The sequence below is a fragment of the Neofelis nebulosa genome, chromosome 5, assembly GCF_028018385.1.
Source record: "Neofelis nebulosa isolate mNeoNeb1 chromosome 5, mNeoNeb1.pri, whole genome shotgun sequence".
Classification (NCBI taxonomy): domain Eukaryota; kingdom Metazoa; phylum Chordata; class Mammalia; order Carnivora; family Felidae; genus Neofelis; species Neofelis nebulosa.
Window position 1 is genome coordinate 45,493,276 of NC_080786.1, and position 17,196 is coordinate 45,510,471.

The 17,196-nt window shown below is 44.6% G+C and overlaps 1 non-coding gene across 1 annotated transcript; it reads right to left on the reverse strand.

Moving 5' to 3' along the window:
* Positions 1–9,512: 9,512 nt before the first annotated feature.
* On the reverse strand, positions 9,513–9,646 carry LOC131513321 (small nucleolar RNA SNORA43). The gene has a single exon (XR_009262538.1). It is a non-coding gene; the product is annotated as a small nucleolar RNA SNORA43 (small nucleolar RNA).
* Positions 9,647–17,196: the final 7,550 nt, after the last annotated feature.

Here is a 17,196-nt window from a genome sequence, read left to right on the forward strand (position 1 = left end):
TCTGAGACTGAAGAAATTTTGAGGCATTATGGTAGACAGAATAATGTCCACCCAAAGCAGTCTATATCTAATCCCTGGAACTTGTGACTATATTATTGGCCCTCCTGCAAAGGGGACTTTGCAGATGTGATTCGGTTAAGAGCTTTGAGATGGGGAGATTATCCTTTATAGGAGGGGGCCCAATCTCATCACATGGACCTTTAAAAGCAGAAACCGTTTCCTGGCTGTAGTCAGAAGGAGATGTGACTACAGAAGAATGGCCAGAGGAATGCAACATGGCTGCCTTCAAGGTGGAGGAAGGGGCCATGACCTAAGGAATGCAGGAGGCCTCTAGAAGTTTGTAAGGGGAAGAAAACGGATTCTCCTCTAGAGCCTCCAGAAGGAATGCAGCCCTGCCAACATCTTGAAACCCATGTCAGACTTCAAGAGGCACGGTAGACCACAAGTGCTACTGTGAGGGTTCTGACCCCAGTTCCCACCATTCTCTTGACTTTTCCCTCTTTCATGTAGAAGTATCTTCAAGCTGACTTTCTCCCATGGTAGCAAGATGATAATCAGCAGCCACTGGACAATAAGCTTGCTTGTTTATATCCATGGGACAGAAAAGAAAACCTGTCCCTCAAACATAAAATAAGGTATCACCTGCAGTCTGATCAGGCCAGTTGGATCACATGCCCACTCCTGGACCAGGCATGGGATTGTCATCTACTGATGCGTTAAGCCTGACTTTCCAAACCAGCAGCAAGCTGAGATGGCTGTGACGGGCACACACAGAAGAGGGAAGAGCCAACAGAAGAGTGGGAAATAGAGCTAGAACCTTCACCGCAGCACATTTGGCTCACCTGCCTCCCAAGGTCTCATTAGGTGAAATAATAGAGTTCTGTATTAGTCAATCCAGTTGAGTTGGGCTTCTCTATTACTTGCTGCCCAGATTACTCTAGTAGCCACGTACTCTACATGCAGAGGCACAAGCCCCTCCTGCCTGCTTTTGTCTTTCATGGTACCTGGCGGGCTCCTGCAGGCCTTCCAGTTTGTGACTTTCTACACCTGACTGTATCTGGTAAGAAACGCTTTCCTCCTGAGAACTGGCCCCCCGGGCCCAGAGCCAGCAGTGCGTTGCATGCCCGGTGCCTCTCCCTGCTCCTCCGCTCACAGCTGGCGTTGCTAATTGAGCGTGGCACCCCTTCTTGCTGAGTCCACATGTGGCCTCGCAATGCCGAGCACTGCACTCCAGGCAGCCTCGACTGGCTGATTGGAGCTGGCACAGGGGATGGACCCAATCTGGCATATTAGCATAACTAGAGATAGTCTTTTTTTCCTTTCTAAGTAGTTGCTTTGCCTTGTCAGTTCATATTGAGATAACGACCCGTTACAACTCTCAGGCCTCCCTCACTTGTCGAAGTCCACATTTCCCTAAGCCGGGGCTTGGCACAGCCTGTGGATGGCCAGCCAGACGTTCCAGGACCTAGATGGTTAACGTTCACACGTGAGCCTCCACCGCTCTGCCGTCTCAGTGTAAAATATCCTTCAAGGTCAATGTCCCTACTCCTACCCTCTAAAATACTTTATAGTTTTGTGGTATCATTTACATTACATGAAGGGAATCTAATTCACTAGCATTCCGGATTGGGGAGTGTTTCTCCCTTTGAGAAAAAGTGTCAGGAGACAAGTGGCAGGCTGGTCACTTATCAAGCTTTATGGCTTTTGAAAGAAGGGTACCTCAGGGAAGGAGGAAACAGAAGCCCAGGCTTGGTGTTGTGGGAACCCTATGGAGAAGGACAGTGATGAAAGCCCTAACAGCTGCTCAGAGGTGGGCTCCCAGGCAGTGAGATGCATCCAAAAGAGGGCTCTTAGAGACTTGTCCTGCCGTCCTACTAGAATTCCCCTTCTCCTGCCTCCTCACGAGACCTGCTGCAGCGACTTCCGCTTTTCTCTCATTCCTCCTAGAGGCAAACTTGAGTTTCCTCTGGAAGCAACTGCATGCTGTTCCGCCCTAAGGCTGGGACATGGAGGGCCAATTTTATTCAGGTTACGGCTTATTTTACGGTGTTATCTTTTGCATATTTGAGCCTTTTTATTCTATTTGTTTGTGCCTCAATAGTCATGGCTTTCTTTTGAAGGGTACCAGAATATGCCACCCCAAAATATGCATAAGAATTCTTTTGGGGCACCCAGTTGGCTCTGTCGGTAGAGTATCCGACTCTTGATCTCAGGGTCCTGAGTTCAAACCCTACAGTGGGTGTGGAGCCTACTTAAAAAGCATATATTTTGAGGAGGGATAGGAAGATGGCGGCGTAGGAGGACGCTGGGCTCACCGCGTGTCCTGCTGATCACTTAGATTCCACCTACACCTGCCTAAAGAACCCAGAAAACCGCCAGAGGATTAGCAGAACGGAGTCTCCGGAGCCAAGCGCAGATGAGAGGCGCACGGAAGAGGGGCCCCTCCTGAAGTGGATCACCGAAGGAGAAGCGAGCTAAGCCTGCCCCTCCTGCCCCCGTGCACCTTGCCTACCCACCCCAGCTAATATGCCAGATCCCCAGCACCACAAGCCTGGCAGTGTGCAAGTAGCCCAGACGGGCCACGCCACCCCACAGTGAATCCCGCCCCTAGGAGAGGGGAAGAGAAGGCACACACCAGTCTGACTGTGGCCCCAGCGGTGGGCTGGGGGCAGACATCAGGTCGGACTGCGGCCCCGCCCACCAACTCCAGTTATACACCACAGCACAGGGGAAGTGCCCTGCGGGTCCTCACCACTCCAGGGACTATCCAAAATGACCAAACGGAAGAATTCCCCTCAGAAGAATCTCCAGGAAATAACAACAGCTAATGAACTGATCAAAAAGGATTTAAATAATATAACAGAAAGTGAATTTAGAATAATAGTCATAAAATTAATCGCTGGGCTTGAAAACAGTATACAGGACAGCAGAGAATCTCTTGCCACAGAGATCAAGGGACTAAGGAACAGTATGAGGAGCTGAAAAACGCTTTAAACGAAATGCAAAACAAAATGGAAACCACGACGGCTTGGCTTGAAGAGGCAGAGGAGAGAATAGGTGAACTAGAAGATAAAGTTATGGAAAAAGAGGAAGCTGAAAGAAAGAGAGATAAAAAAATCCAGGAGTATGAGGGGAAAATTAGAGAACTAAGTGATACACTAAAAAGAAATAATATACGCATAATTGGTATCCCAGAGGAGGAAGAGAGAGGGAAAGGTGCTGAAGGGGTACTTGAAGAAATAATAGCTGAGAACTTCCCTGAACTGGGGAAGGAAAAAGGCATTGAAATCCAAGAGGCACAGAGAACTCCCTTCAGACGTAACTTGGATCGATCTTCTGCACGACATATCATAGTGAAACTGGCAAAATACAAGGATAAAGAGAAAATTCTGAAAGCAGCAAGGGATAAACGTGCCCTCACATATAAAGGGAGACCTATAAGACTCGTGACTGATCTCTCTTTTGAAACTTGGCAGGCCAGAAAGGACTGGCACGATATCTTCAGTGTGCTAAACAGAAAAAATATGCAGCCGAGAATCCTCTATCCAGCAAGTCTGTCATTTAGCATAGAAGGAGAGATAAAGGTCTTCCCAAACAAACAAAAACTGAAGGAATTTGTCACCACTAAACCAGCCCTACAAGAGATCCTAAGGGGATCCTGTGAGACAAAGTACCAGAGACATCACTACAAGCATAAAACATACAGACATCACAATGACTCTAAACCCGTATCTTTCTATAATAACACTGAATGTAAATGGATTAAATGCGCCAACCAAAAGACATAGGGTATCAGAATGGATAAAAACACAAGACCCATCTATTTGCCGTCTACAAGAGACTCATTTTAGACCTGAGGACACCTTTAGATTGAGAGTGAGGGGATGGAGAACTATTTATCATGCTACTGGAAGCCAAAAGAAAGCTGGAGTAGCCATACTTCTATCAGACAAACTAGACTTTAAATTAAAGGCTGTAACAAGAGATGAAGAATGGCATTATATAATAATTACAGGGTCTATCCATCAGGAAGAGCTAACAACTATAAATGTCTATGCGCCGAATACCGGAGCCCCCAGATATATAAAACAATTACTCATAAACATAAGCAACCTTATTGATAAGAATGTGGTAATTGCAGGGGACTTTAACACTCCACTTACAGAAATGGATAGATCATCTAGACACATGGTCAATAAAGAAACAAGGGCCCTGGATGATACATTGGAACAGATGGACTTGACAGATATATTTAGAACTCTGCATCCCAAAGCAACAGAATATACTTTCTTCTCAAGTGCACATGGAACATTCTCCAAGATAGATCATATACTGGGTCACAAAACAGCCCTTCATAAGTTTACAAGAATTGAAATTATACCATGCATACTTTCAGACCACAATGCTATGAAGCTTGAAATCAACCACAGGAAAAAGTCTGGAAAACCTCCAAAAGCGTGGAGGTTAAAGAACACCCTACTAAAGAATGAGTGGGTCAACCAGGCAATTAGAGAAGAAATTAAAAAATATATGGAAACAAATGAAAATGAAAATACAACAATCCAAACGCTTTGGGACGCAGCGAAGGCAGTCCTGAGAGGAAAATACATTGCAATCCAGGCCTATCTCAAGAAACAAGAAAAATCCCAAATACAAAATCTAACAGCACACCTAAAGGAAATAGAAGCAGAACAGCAAAGGCAGCCTAAACCCAGCAGAAGAAGAGAAATAATAAAGATCAGAGCAGAAATAAACAATATAGAATCTAAAAAAACTGTAGAGCAGATCAATGAAACCAAGAGTTGGTTTTTTGAAAAAATAAACAAAATTGACAAACCTCTAGCCAGACTTCTCAAAAAGAAAAGGGAAATGACCCAAATAGATAAAATCATGAATGAAAATGGAATTATTACAACCAATCCCTCAGAGATACAAACAATTATCAGGGAATACTATGAAAAATTATATGCCAACAAATTGGACAACCTGGAAGAAATGGACAAATTTCTAAACACCCACACTCTTCCAAAACTCAATCAGGAGGAAATAGAAAGCTTGAACAGACCCATAACCAGCGAAGAAATTGAATCGGTTATCAAAAATCTCCCAACAAATAAGAGTCCAGGACCAGATGGCTTCCCAGGGGAGTTCTACCAGACGTTTAAAGCAGAGATAATACCTATCCTTCTCAAGCTATTCCTAGAAATAGAAAGGGAAGGAAAACTTCCAGACTCATTCTATGAAGCCAGTATTACTTTGGTTCCTAAACCAGACAGAGACCCAGTAAAAAAGAGAACTACAGGCCAATATCCCTGATGAATATGGATGCAAAAATTCTCAATAAGATACTAGCAAATCGAATTCAACAGCATATAAAAAGAATTATTCACCATGACCAAGTGGGATTCATTCCTGGGATGCAGGGCTGGTTCAACATTCACAAATCAATCAACGTGATACATCACATTAATAAAAAAAAAAGAGAAGAACCATATGATCCTGTCAATCGATGCAGAAAAGGCCTTTGACAAAATCCAGCACCCTTTCTTAATAAAAACCCTTGAGAAAGTCAGGATAGAAGGAACATACTTACACATCATAAAAACCATTTATGAAAAGCCCACAGCTAACATCATCCTCAATGGGGAAAAACTGAGAGCTTTTTCCCTGAGATCAGGAACACGACAGGGATGCCCACTCTCACCGCTGTTGTTTAACATAGTGCTGGAAGTTCTAGCATCAGCAATCAGACAACAAAAGGAAATCAAAGGCATCAAAATTGGCAAAGATGAAGTCAAGCTTTCGCTTTTTGCAGATGACATGATATTATACATGGAAAATCCGATAGACTCCACCAAAAGTCTGTCGGACTTTTGTCCGACTGACTGTCGGTCAGTCTAGAACTGATACATGAATTCAGCAAAGTCGCAGGATACAAAATCAATGTACAGAAACCAGTTGCATTCTTATACACTAACAATGAAGCAACAGAAAGACAAATAAAGAAACTGATCCCATGCACAATTGCACCAAGAAGCATAAAATACCTAGGGATAAATCTAACCAAAGATGTAAAAGATCTGTATGCTGAAAACTATAGAAAGCTTATGAAGGTAATTGAAGAAGATATAAAGAAATGGAAAGACATTCCCTGCTCATGGATTGGAAGAATAAATATTGTCAAAATGTCAATACTACCCAAAGCTATCTACACATTCAATGCAATCCCAATCAAAATTGCACCAGCATTCTTCTCGAAACTAGAACAAGCAATCCTAAAATTCATATGGAACCACAAAAGGCCCCGAATAGCCAAAGTAATTTTGAAGAAGAAGACCAAAGCAGGAGGCATCACAATCCCAGACTTTAGCCTCTACTATAAAGCTGTCATCATCAAGACAGCATGGTATTGGCACAAAAACAGACACATAGACCAATGGAATAGAACAGAAACCCCAGAACTAGACCCACAAACGTATGGCCAACTCATCTTTGACAAAGCAGGAAAGAACATCCAATGGAAAAAAGACAGTCTCTTTAACAAATGGTGCTGGGAGAACTGGACAGCAACATGCAGAAGGTTGAAACTAGACCACTTTCTCACACCATTCACAAAAATAAACTCAAAATGGATAAAGGACCTGAATGTGAGACAGGAAACCATCAAAACCCTAGAGGAGAAAGCAGGAAAAGACCTCTCTGACCTCAGCCGTAGCAATCTCTTACTTGACACATCCCCAAAGGTAAGGGAATTAAAAGCAAAAATGAATTACTGGGACCTTATGAAGGTAAAAAGCTTCTGCACAGCAAAGGAAACAACCAAGAAAACTAAAAGGCAACCAACAGAATGGGAAAAGATATTTGCAAATGACATATCGGACAAAGGGCTAGTATCCAAAATCTATAAAGAGCTCACCAAACTCCACACCCGAAAAACAAATAACCCAGTGAAGAAATGGGCAGAAAACATGAATAGACACTTCTCTAAAGAAGACATCCGGATGGCCAACAGGCACATGAAAAGATGTTCAACGTCGCTCCTTATCAGGGAAATACAAATCAAAACCACACTCAGATATCACCTCACACCAGTCAGAGTGGCCAAAATGAACAAATCAGGAGACTATAGATGCTGGAGAGGATGTGGAGAAATGGGAACCCTCTTGCCCTGTTGGTGGGAATGCAAATTGGTGCAGCCGCTCTGGAAAGCAGTGTGGAGGTTCCTCAGAAAATTAAAAATAGACCTACCCTATGACCCAGCAATAGCACTGCTAGGAATTTACCCAAGGGATACGGGAGTACTGATGCATAGGGACACTTGTACCCCAATGTTTATAGCAGCACTCTCAACAATAGCCAAATTATGGAAAGAGCCTAAATGTCCATCAATTGATGAATGGATAAAGGAATTGTGGTTTATATACACAATGGAATACTACGTGGCAATGAGAAAGAATGAAATATGGCCTTTGTAGCAATGTGGATGGAACTGGAGAGTGTGATGCTAAGTGAAATAAGCCATACAGAGAAAGACAGATACCATATGGTTTCACTCTTATGTGGATCCTGAGAAACTTAACAGAAACCCATGGGGGAGGGGAAGGAAAAAAAAAAAAAAAAAGAGGTTAGAGTGGGAGAGAGCCAAAGCATAAGAGACCTTTAAAAACTGAGAACAAACTGAGGGTTGATGGGGGGTGGGAGGGAGGGGAGGGTGGGGGATGGGTATTGAGGAGGGCACCTTTTGGGATGAGCACTGGGTGTTGTATGGAAACCAATCTGACAATAAATTTCATATATTGGAAAAAAAAAGTATATATTTTGAGCTGAGGGCAATTGAGAAGAAGGTACAAGAAAAGCTCTCTGTCCTCTGCCTATTTGCGTAGAAAGAGGACATAAATTTGTAAAAATTTGTAAAGGTGTCCCTTTTCCTACCAGGAAGGAGAAAAGTTAATCACCAGAGACAACTCTAGATCCTTAACATCCCAGAGACCACACCAGAGGAACCTACTTAACAAACCTTACCAACTAGCCCTATCTGCCATTAGTTCCCCTATACCCTTACCTTCCCACATGTGCCACCCTAGAAACTCAAAACTTTTTCTTTGTCTTGTTACATCTTTTTTTTATTTTTTTTTTATTTTTTTTTTATTTTTGGGACAGACAGAGACAGAGCATGAACGGGGGAGGGGCAGAGAGAGAGGGAGACACAGAATTGGAAACAGGCTCCAGGCTCCGAGCCATCAGCCCAGAGCCTGACGCGGGGCTCGAACTCACGGACCGCGAGATCGTGACCTGGCTGAAGTCGGACGCTTAACCGACTGCGCCACCCAGGCGCCCCTGTCTTGTTACATCTTTAAAAATTTATTTTTCTTTGTGACACCTGGGTAGCTCAGTTGGTTAAGCCTCTGACTCTTGGTTTTGGCTCAGGTCACGATCTCACAGTATGTGAGTTTGAGCCCCCCTCCCCACCTCCCCCCCCCCCCCCCCACCATCGGGTTCTGCGCTAACAGTGCGGAACCTGCTTGGGATCTCTGTCTGCTTCTCTCTCTGCCCCTCCCCTGCTCTCTCGATTTTTCTCAAAATAAATAACATTTAAAAAATGTATTTTTCTTTGTTTTTAGAGGATGTCATATAAGCTCAAGTTCTAACCACTGTTTTTTGTTACTCACTGCTGAGTACCCCTGTATGTATGTACAACGCACGTTCATAAACTTCTCTGTGTTTTTCTCTTGTTAATCTGTCTTTTCTCAGATTTACTTGTGGAATCTATCCAGAGATCCTAGGAATATGGAGGTAAAAGTTATATTTCTCCTCCCCTACATTTTTCTTATTTTACACAACCTTCCTTTAGCTCACTTTGACATTTTGCTTAGCTTATATTTATTTCATTTTCTCTCATTGCTTTTACGTTTGTTTCCCCCGTTTTTTTTTTTCTTAATTGTTCTTTTTAATGTTTATTCATTTTTTTTTCTTTTACAGCCCTCATCACACCTGCTACCCCAGCGGGGTTACCAAGACTGCCCCCCTCCACTCACCAGTGCCCTGGTTTAGAGGGTTGCATATGGGGTTCTAGGTGGCCTACTGCAGTGTCTCCTTGGCAGGACAAAGCCAGGTGTGGCCCTCTGGTGTCCACTCCCCACCCCCTCCAAGCCCAGCTCCTGCTCTGCTGTCTCAAGGGTCCTTAGAACAGGGTGTGTGGGCGCAGGGCCTGGAAGCAGCCAGGGGTTCATGAACTTGCCCAAAGACTTGCAGAAACCCCTCTCCAGACAGACCTACAGAATGATCACTTCCAGGAGGGAGACCCTCTCCTGGTTGATCCCACTGGGCCAAAGGCCGGCCACATGCTCATCTCCATGCACACCTCATGTAACCCTCACGACAAGTGTCATTTTATAGGCAAAGAACCCAAAAACCAAAGTGGTTAGTATCGTGCTCGGCATTCCCAGCTAGAAGCCCAAAGGTAGGTCTGCCTGCCTCGTGCACGTAAAAACTGCCTCCCTGGCAGCTGTAAAGCATGTTCGGCTACAAACCATGGAGTGCTCACTGTTCTGAGCACTGAGCGTAGAAACGGCCGCTTCCTCTTAGCCCCAGTGTCACAGGTGTAGGAGAGCAGCTGCATCTGAGGAGCCGGCAGGTCCAGCATCAGCAGGGCAGCCGTTCCTGCCCATCCAGGCCCCAATATCTATTCATTTTTGAGAGACAGAGCTCAAGCAGGGGTGGGGCAAAGAGCGAGGGAGACAGAATCCAAAGCAGGCCCCAGTCTCTGAGCTGTCAGCACAGAGCCCCATGCGGGGCTCGAACCCACAAACTTGGAGATCATGACCTGAGCCAAAGTCTAACACTTAATTGACTGAGCCCCCCAGGTGCCCCAGCTTCCCCCTCTGTTTTATCACAATTTTTTCTTTTTATGGTTTTTTTTTTTATAACTATCTTATGATTTTTAACCATCTTTTACATTTCTTTAATTTACTTCTTAAAAATTTTTTATCGTCAAGTTTCAGCTCTCTTGGCTTACTCAGTGGTGAGCAGGGAGGGGTAGCACTAAGGCATCCTGACCCTGAACAATACTTGAATTCCTCCTGGCGGCGTTAACATTTTCTCCATCAGCCTCATTTAGACTTTGATCTGAGAATCCAGAAAACACGAATTCCTTCCCGACTGCAATAGTGAAGGTTGTTATAAATGCATGTCAAATTCTGGAATGGAGTTTCTTTCTCAGGTCAAGCATCCCTCTATCCCTTTATGTGGAATTAACTTATTTAGAAGCAGATGCAGTCACAGGTGGGAACTCAAGTCAGAAGTAAGCACACAAAAGAAAGAAGTGGCTGGGCGGGGGTGGGGGCGGCTATGGAACTAGCCAGCTCACGCCAGCAAGAAAAGAGCTGGTAGGTTACACCTTGGCCCAGGGCACATTCCAGCAATATCTGCGGACATCAGCCCCATGGCCCTGTGACCAGCTCCAGGCCCCATGGGACAGTGTATCTGGAGTTGCTAGCCATTTTCTGCTCAGATATGGGGTGGCCCAGGGCCTGGGCCCGTCCAGCTTGTGGTTAAAGGAGCCAGCAGAGGATGAACATTTACCTCCTCCCTGCTCAGAGAGCAGCGTGTTTCCAGGAGGTGATTCTGCTCTGCTCTTTCCTGCCTTGTCATGGGCAGTGGCTACCTGGTACATGACAAGAAGGGGATGTGGCTGCTTGCGAGTCAGACTTTGTAAGTAGCAGGAACGCCTGTATGTAAGAAGCTGATTTCTTACAGGGACTTAACAAAACTGAAAGTAGGGAGAAGCATTCTTCCTTGGGAACGTGCTACTTTTGTTGAAGACTCTTTGGAAAGATTTTTCTGCTCTCTGTAATCTTTATTTATTTATTTAAAAAAAATTTTTTTTTAATGTGTATTTATTCTTGAGAGAGAGAGACAGAGACAGAGTGTGAGTGGGGGAGGGTCAGAGAGAGGCAGACACAGAATCCGAAGCAGGCTCCAGGCTCTGAGCTGTCAGCCTGACGCGGGGCTCGAACTCACAAACTGCGAGATCGCGACCTGAGCTGAAGTTGGATGCTTAACTGACTGAGCCACCCAGGTGCCCCATCTGTTCTCTGTAATCTTGACTGACATTAATTGGCACCCTCCAACTTGGTCAGTCAACAACTTCTCCCCTCTTGTTTGCCATTGACAACAGACATTTTTGCTATCTTTTACTTTTGTGGAAGAAGGAATGTTGGCCAAAAGACTAGCTTATTATACAGCTTTTTATGCCCAATATTTAAAAAATATGATGCGATCAAAATTAAATGCAAAACCTTACTGTGCCTCTTGGTCTCCACATTTGCCTGCCTAAGGATGGCTAAGTCTCAGGTGCTCTGTGCTTGTCCCCGCTAATGGAAAACTTGGTGGGACTCCCTTTGTCTTTGTCTTTAAGAAATCTGACACATATTGTAAATACCTCAGGCCACGGTGAACTAAACAAAAAGGAACTCTGGAAGCACCACAGGGTTGCTGGCTGCCTGCCACCACAATCTGATTTCTCTCTCAGGGATTCACTTGGGCCTCATTTAAAGCCAGTCAGCTTCCATTCCTTCTGTTGTCACCGCTGTTGGCTTTATAAACCTAGATAGATGTGTTTGATGCAGTGGCTCTTGGTCATTTAGGGAGTAATGCACTTTTTGAGGATTTGATGAAAACTGGCCTTTCCCCAGAGAAGTTCACGAAATGTATGACTGCTCCAAATGTTGCCTATGGTTTCAGGCCCTTCCCTGATCCTTGAAGCACAGTCTGTGACCTCAGGTTAAGAATCATTAATAAAGATTGAGGCTATGGCATAATGTTAATTTTCTTGGGTATTCTGTTGGTTCAGGGTTAACCAGAGGGACAGAAGAGGAGGGATATATATTAAGACATTTATGGCACGGAATTGGCTTATATAATTGTCAGGGCTAGCAAGGCAATTGCTGTAGACTGAATGTTCATCTCCCTTAAGATTCATACATTGAAACCTCGAAGGTGATGGTGTTTGGAGGTGGGGCCTTGAGAGGTGATTAGCTCATGACAGTGATGTCCTCATGAATGGGAGCAGAGCCTCCAGAGAGGGTCCTTGTTTCTCTGCTGTGTGGGGACATGGCAAGAAGATGGCTGTCTATGAACCAGAAAGCGGGCTCTCGCAGCCCCAAATCTACTGGTGCCTTGATCTCGGACCTCCCAGCCTCCGGAACTGTGAGAAATAAATGTCTTTTATTTAAGCCACCCGTTACATGGTATTTTTGTTATGGCAGCCCAAAAAGACAAAGACAGCAAGGCTAGAATCTGCATACCAGGCTGTCAGGAAGGGCAGGCTGGAACTCTTGGGCACGGGGTGAAGCTTTCTGCAGGTGGGATTCCTTCTTCCAAGAAAGCCCTAACTCTGTTCCTACCGGCTTTCAACTGATTAAACCGAGCCCACCAGATTAGCTAGGATATAAGGCTCTCCCTTCCTTAAAGTCAACTGACTATGGATTTTAGTCATATCTGTAAATTATCTTCATAGTAGCACCCAGGTCAGTATTTGATTGAATTACCCGGGGCTACAGCCTAGCCAAGCTGACACATAAAAGTGCCCATCCCAAGTACGATGGTATTATGGTTATGTAGAAAGACATCTTTGCTCTTAGAAGATACATGTTGAAATATTTACGGTGAGGGATCGTGCTGTGTGTAACTTAGGTCCACTTAGCTTACAAGATACACATTAAGAAAGAGCAAATATGGCAAAAAGTTCCTAATTGTGCAGTGTAGATGGAGATACGGTATATGAGAGTTCACTGCATCATTTTTTCAATTTTTCTGTATATTTGGAAGTTTTCATAATGAGATCTGTGAACTAAAGTAGCCCCCCTCTCCTGCCTGGCACGGTGATTAGTGGAGCACAGCATATACTCAATAATTGTTGCATGAATTACATTGAGCAAAGGGCAGCGTTTCACTCACAGCCAAAGAAGTCAGCAAGATAATGTGGCCAGGGTTGTAATAATAAGAGCCCTTCTCCTGCACATCCTGTGTTCTCGTTCACATAATTCCACTGATAATTAACTAGTAGTTAAGCCATTTCTTGAGGTGAGTGGAGGCTGTATGATACAGCAAAGGGAATGCTAAAATAGGAGCCAGGAGTTCTTTCTGAGTTATAACTACAGGCTGTGAGGCTTTGGAGAAATTGCCTACCTACTCTGAACGTGTTTCCTCTGAAAATGGGGATGATTATCCCCGCTTTTTTTCAGGATTGTTCTGAGGAAGAAATTCAATAGGATTTAAATGCCCTGTAAACAGCTGATGTGCAGAGCTGTCCTACCACTCACTATCACATACAGAGTCTAGACCCACGTCCTTTCACATGTAACATTTGTGACTCAGGAAGTGTCTTATACTCGATGGCACATCATAGTTTGATTGGCAGTGCTTTTTTCTTTCCTACTGGTACTTAAAATAACAGTGGCATCTTAGATTTGATGAAATACTGTGGCTAAGTGGTCTTGGAATGACTTAAACCCTTTAAACCTTATCTTTTTCCTCTGCTTTGGGGATAAGAGTATTTTCAATGGTTGTTATGATTAAATAAGATTATGCAAAGCACTTAGTTAGCATTTAATAAATAGCAGTGATGGGGCACCTGGGTGGCTCAGTGGGTTAAGCGTCTGACTTCAGCTCAGGTCATGATCTCACGAGTCCATGAGTTCGAGCCCCACGTCGGGCTCTGTGCTGACAGCTCAGAGCCTGGAGCCTGCTTCAGATTCTGTGTCTCCTTCTCTCTCTGCCCCTCCCCTGCTCATGTTCTGTCTCTCTCTCTCTCAAAAAATAAAATAAAAATATCTAAAAATTTTTTTAAAAATAGCAGTGCAAAGTAGTATTATTGTGCAAATATAAGTTAACATCACTTGCTGTAGAACTTACACAGTCTCTGAAGATCCTGCCTGTAAATTCCACCTTTGCCACCCCATTCTTAAAGGAGAAAATAAATACAACCCTACCAAGTTTACTTTGGAAAAAGTGACCCCAAACTCAAGGCGACTGCTTTAAGTATTGGAGCTAAAGAAATAGATCTGAATGCAGGGTGTCAGGGCAGTGACCTCTTTTTGTACTTTTGGTTCCTACTGTCTGGATGCTGGCACTATGTTCACAGTCACACTTCTGGGGACTCTCTTAGGCGCTCCTTGGCTGGAGCCTGGGGTAGCGCCATCTCTGTGCACACAGAAGTTGTGAGAATGTTGAGGTCAGCCCTACCTGGGGCGAACTGTGCCACAGGCTTCCCTCAATAAACCTCCCAGGGGCTTCTCCAGCACTGCTGTAGCCAAGCTCTGAGGCCTCTAGGGTCCCGGAACCCGGGTTGGTAAACACATTACCTGCAGTAAAGGCTTTTATTTTTGTTGACCTGCAGGGAGAGGATTTAATTTGCATGATCCCTCCTGCGGTGGGAAGTGTGTGAACCCTGCCAGGCGGCGTTAAGTGCTCACAACCAGAAGGCACAAATCAAATCCTGCTGCAAACACTCCAGCCTTACCTTCTCAGCCAGTGCCCCTGCACACAGTTTGGGGAGCAGAGAAAGGGAAGAAAAGCATCTGGCAGGAAAGCAAATCTTGAAGAAAGTTGTCCTGGGTGGCTGTCAAGAACCATTCACCTGTAGGAGTGGTGTCTTCCTTTCTTTGTAAACATCTGGGAAGATGGCACCGGAACCCTTGGAAAGGAGTCTAGGGTGCCAGGTTTTCTTCTTAATTAGTCCTTCCCTGGTCCTCTCCGTCACTTGACTTTCTACTACCCTGTCCTACCCCCCACCCCCACCCCTTCTCTTCCTATTTCCTCTCTCAGCAACTACATGGTTCCGACTCCTGCTAGTTTTTAGGTCTATTTGTTACCCTTCTAGCATTCTCTCTAAGATTTTAAAACTCTTCCTTCTGAAATAACTTCACTTATAAAAAAAGTTGCAAAAAATTATACAAAAAGATTCTCGTATGCCCTTCACATAGATCCTCCAAACAATAGCATCTTTTTATTTATTTATTTAAAAAAAATTTTAATGTTTATTTATCTTTGAGAGAGAGCGAAAGAGAGCGAGCATGAGTGGGGGAGGGACAGAGAGCGAGGGAGACAGAATCAGGAGCAGGCTCCAGGCTCTGAGCTGTCAGCACAGAGCCTGACATGGGTCTTGAACTCGTGAACCACAAGGTCATGACCTGAGCCAAAGTCAGACACTTAACCGACTGAGCCACCCAGGTGCCCCAAAGAGTAATATCTTAATAACCAAATGTTTTAGGAGGTAAAACAAAACAAAACAAAACAAAACAAAACTGATAGACAAGCATTCATCAGGCCCCAAATTAAAATAATCTACAATGAGGAGTCTCATTCCCATTCTGTCCTTGTCCATACTGTCCTCATCATCCCTTCTTTGGCAGGCAGCTCTAAATGCTGCTTGGGTAGTCTTTCAGTGTTTGTTAGGCAAATATTCGCAAATATGTACCTTTCCCCTTTCTTACACAAAAGGCAACACTGTATACAGCTGGCTTCTCTCGCCTAACATTATGTCCCAGAGATGTTTCCATCTCGGCATTAACATCCTTGTTCTGTTCATCAGCTCTGTAATTTTCCACTATGTGGATGTCTTGGTTTGTTCAGGCTGCTATAACAAAATATCACAGACTGAATAGCTTTTAAACAGCAGACATTTATTTCTCATGATTCTGGAGGCTGCGGGCCCAAGATCAGGGTGCTGGCATAGTCAGGTGGCAGCCTGCTTCCAGGTCACGGGCTCCTCTTTGTATCCCACAGGGTGAAAGGGGAAGGGAGGTCTCTCAGCTTCTTTTATAAGGGCACCAATCCCATTCACCAGGGCTCCGCTCCTAATACCATCATACCAGGCATTGGGATTTCAAAATATGAATTTGGGGGGATACATTGAGACCCTGGTGGTGGATGCACCTCAACTGATAGACACTACTGTTTGGCAATTTTGTTATTACTTGCAGTCGAATATATCCTATGTGATACACCGGTCAATGAAGGATAGAGGGTGAAGGAGAAGCCCAAGCAAACTGCGGTTAGTGGCAGAATCAGTTTCACTGAGCACATGCTCTGCATGGCTTTGGGTGATCTGGATTTGTTTTTTTATTTTTATTTTTTGATTTTTTTTTTTTTTTAAATTTTTTTTTTCAACGTTTTTTATTTATTTTTGGGACAGAGAGAGACAGAGCATGAACGGGGGAGGGTCAGAGAGAGAGGGAGACACAGAATCGGAAACAGGCTCCAGGCTCCGAGCCATCAGCCCAGAGCCTGACGCGGGGCTCGAACTCACGGACCGCGAGATCGTGACCTGGCTGAAGTCGGACGCTTAACCGACTGCGCCACCCAGGCGCCCTTTTTTTTTTTTTTTTTTTTGAGAGAGAGAGAGAGAGAGAGAGTGTACAAGTGGGGGAGGGGTAGAGAGAGAGGAAAACACAGAATCGGAAGCAGGATCCAGGCTCTGAGCTGTCAGCACAGAGCCCGACTCGGGGCTCAAACCCATGAACCATGAGATCATGACCCTGAGCCGAAGTCGGATGCTCAACCGACTGAGCCACCCAGGCCCCCAGGATATTAATTTCTGGATTTAATTGCTGTGGGCTGGATGTGAGCTGAAGCAAGGTACCAGAAGCACAAAAGGAAACCAGGCCTTATTGTTGATCCTTTAGAATCTGATTACAAAGGAATGAGTTAACATGTTGCATTCTAATAGATACTTTAACATTTTCTCATAAAGAAGAGTTCTAGAGCTGCTGGGTGGCTCTGTGGGTTAAGCATCTGACTTCCTCTCAGGTCATGGTCTCATGGTGATCTCATGGTTCATGAGTTTAAGTCTGGAGTAGGGTGAGTTCTGCCTCTCTCTCTCTCTCTCTCTCTCTCTCTCTCTCTCTGCCTCTTGCTCACTTGTGCCCTCTCTCTCTCTGTCTCAAAAAAGAAAAAAGAATTCTAAATTCCTATAAAGGACACCCAGACATAGAATGAGGGGAGTGGGATCTAATTCTGTAGAACAACAGATTACTCAGAGAAAAGTGCTGTGGCCCCCTCCTGCTTCAGGGAGTTACAAGATACTGAGTGGGGCTTTCCCTTGGCCTGGGAATTGGTGGCCAGGACCAAAGCTGAAGACAAAGGGGCCCCCTTTTCTCTTCTGCAGAGAAAGATGCCCAGGAACCTCTAAAATCC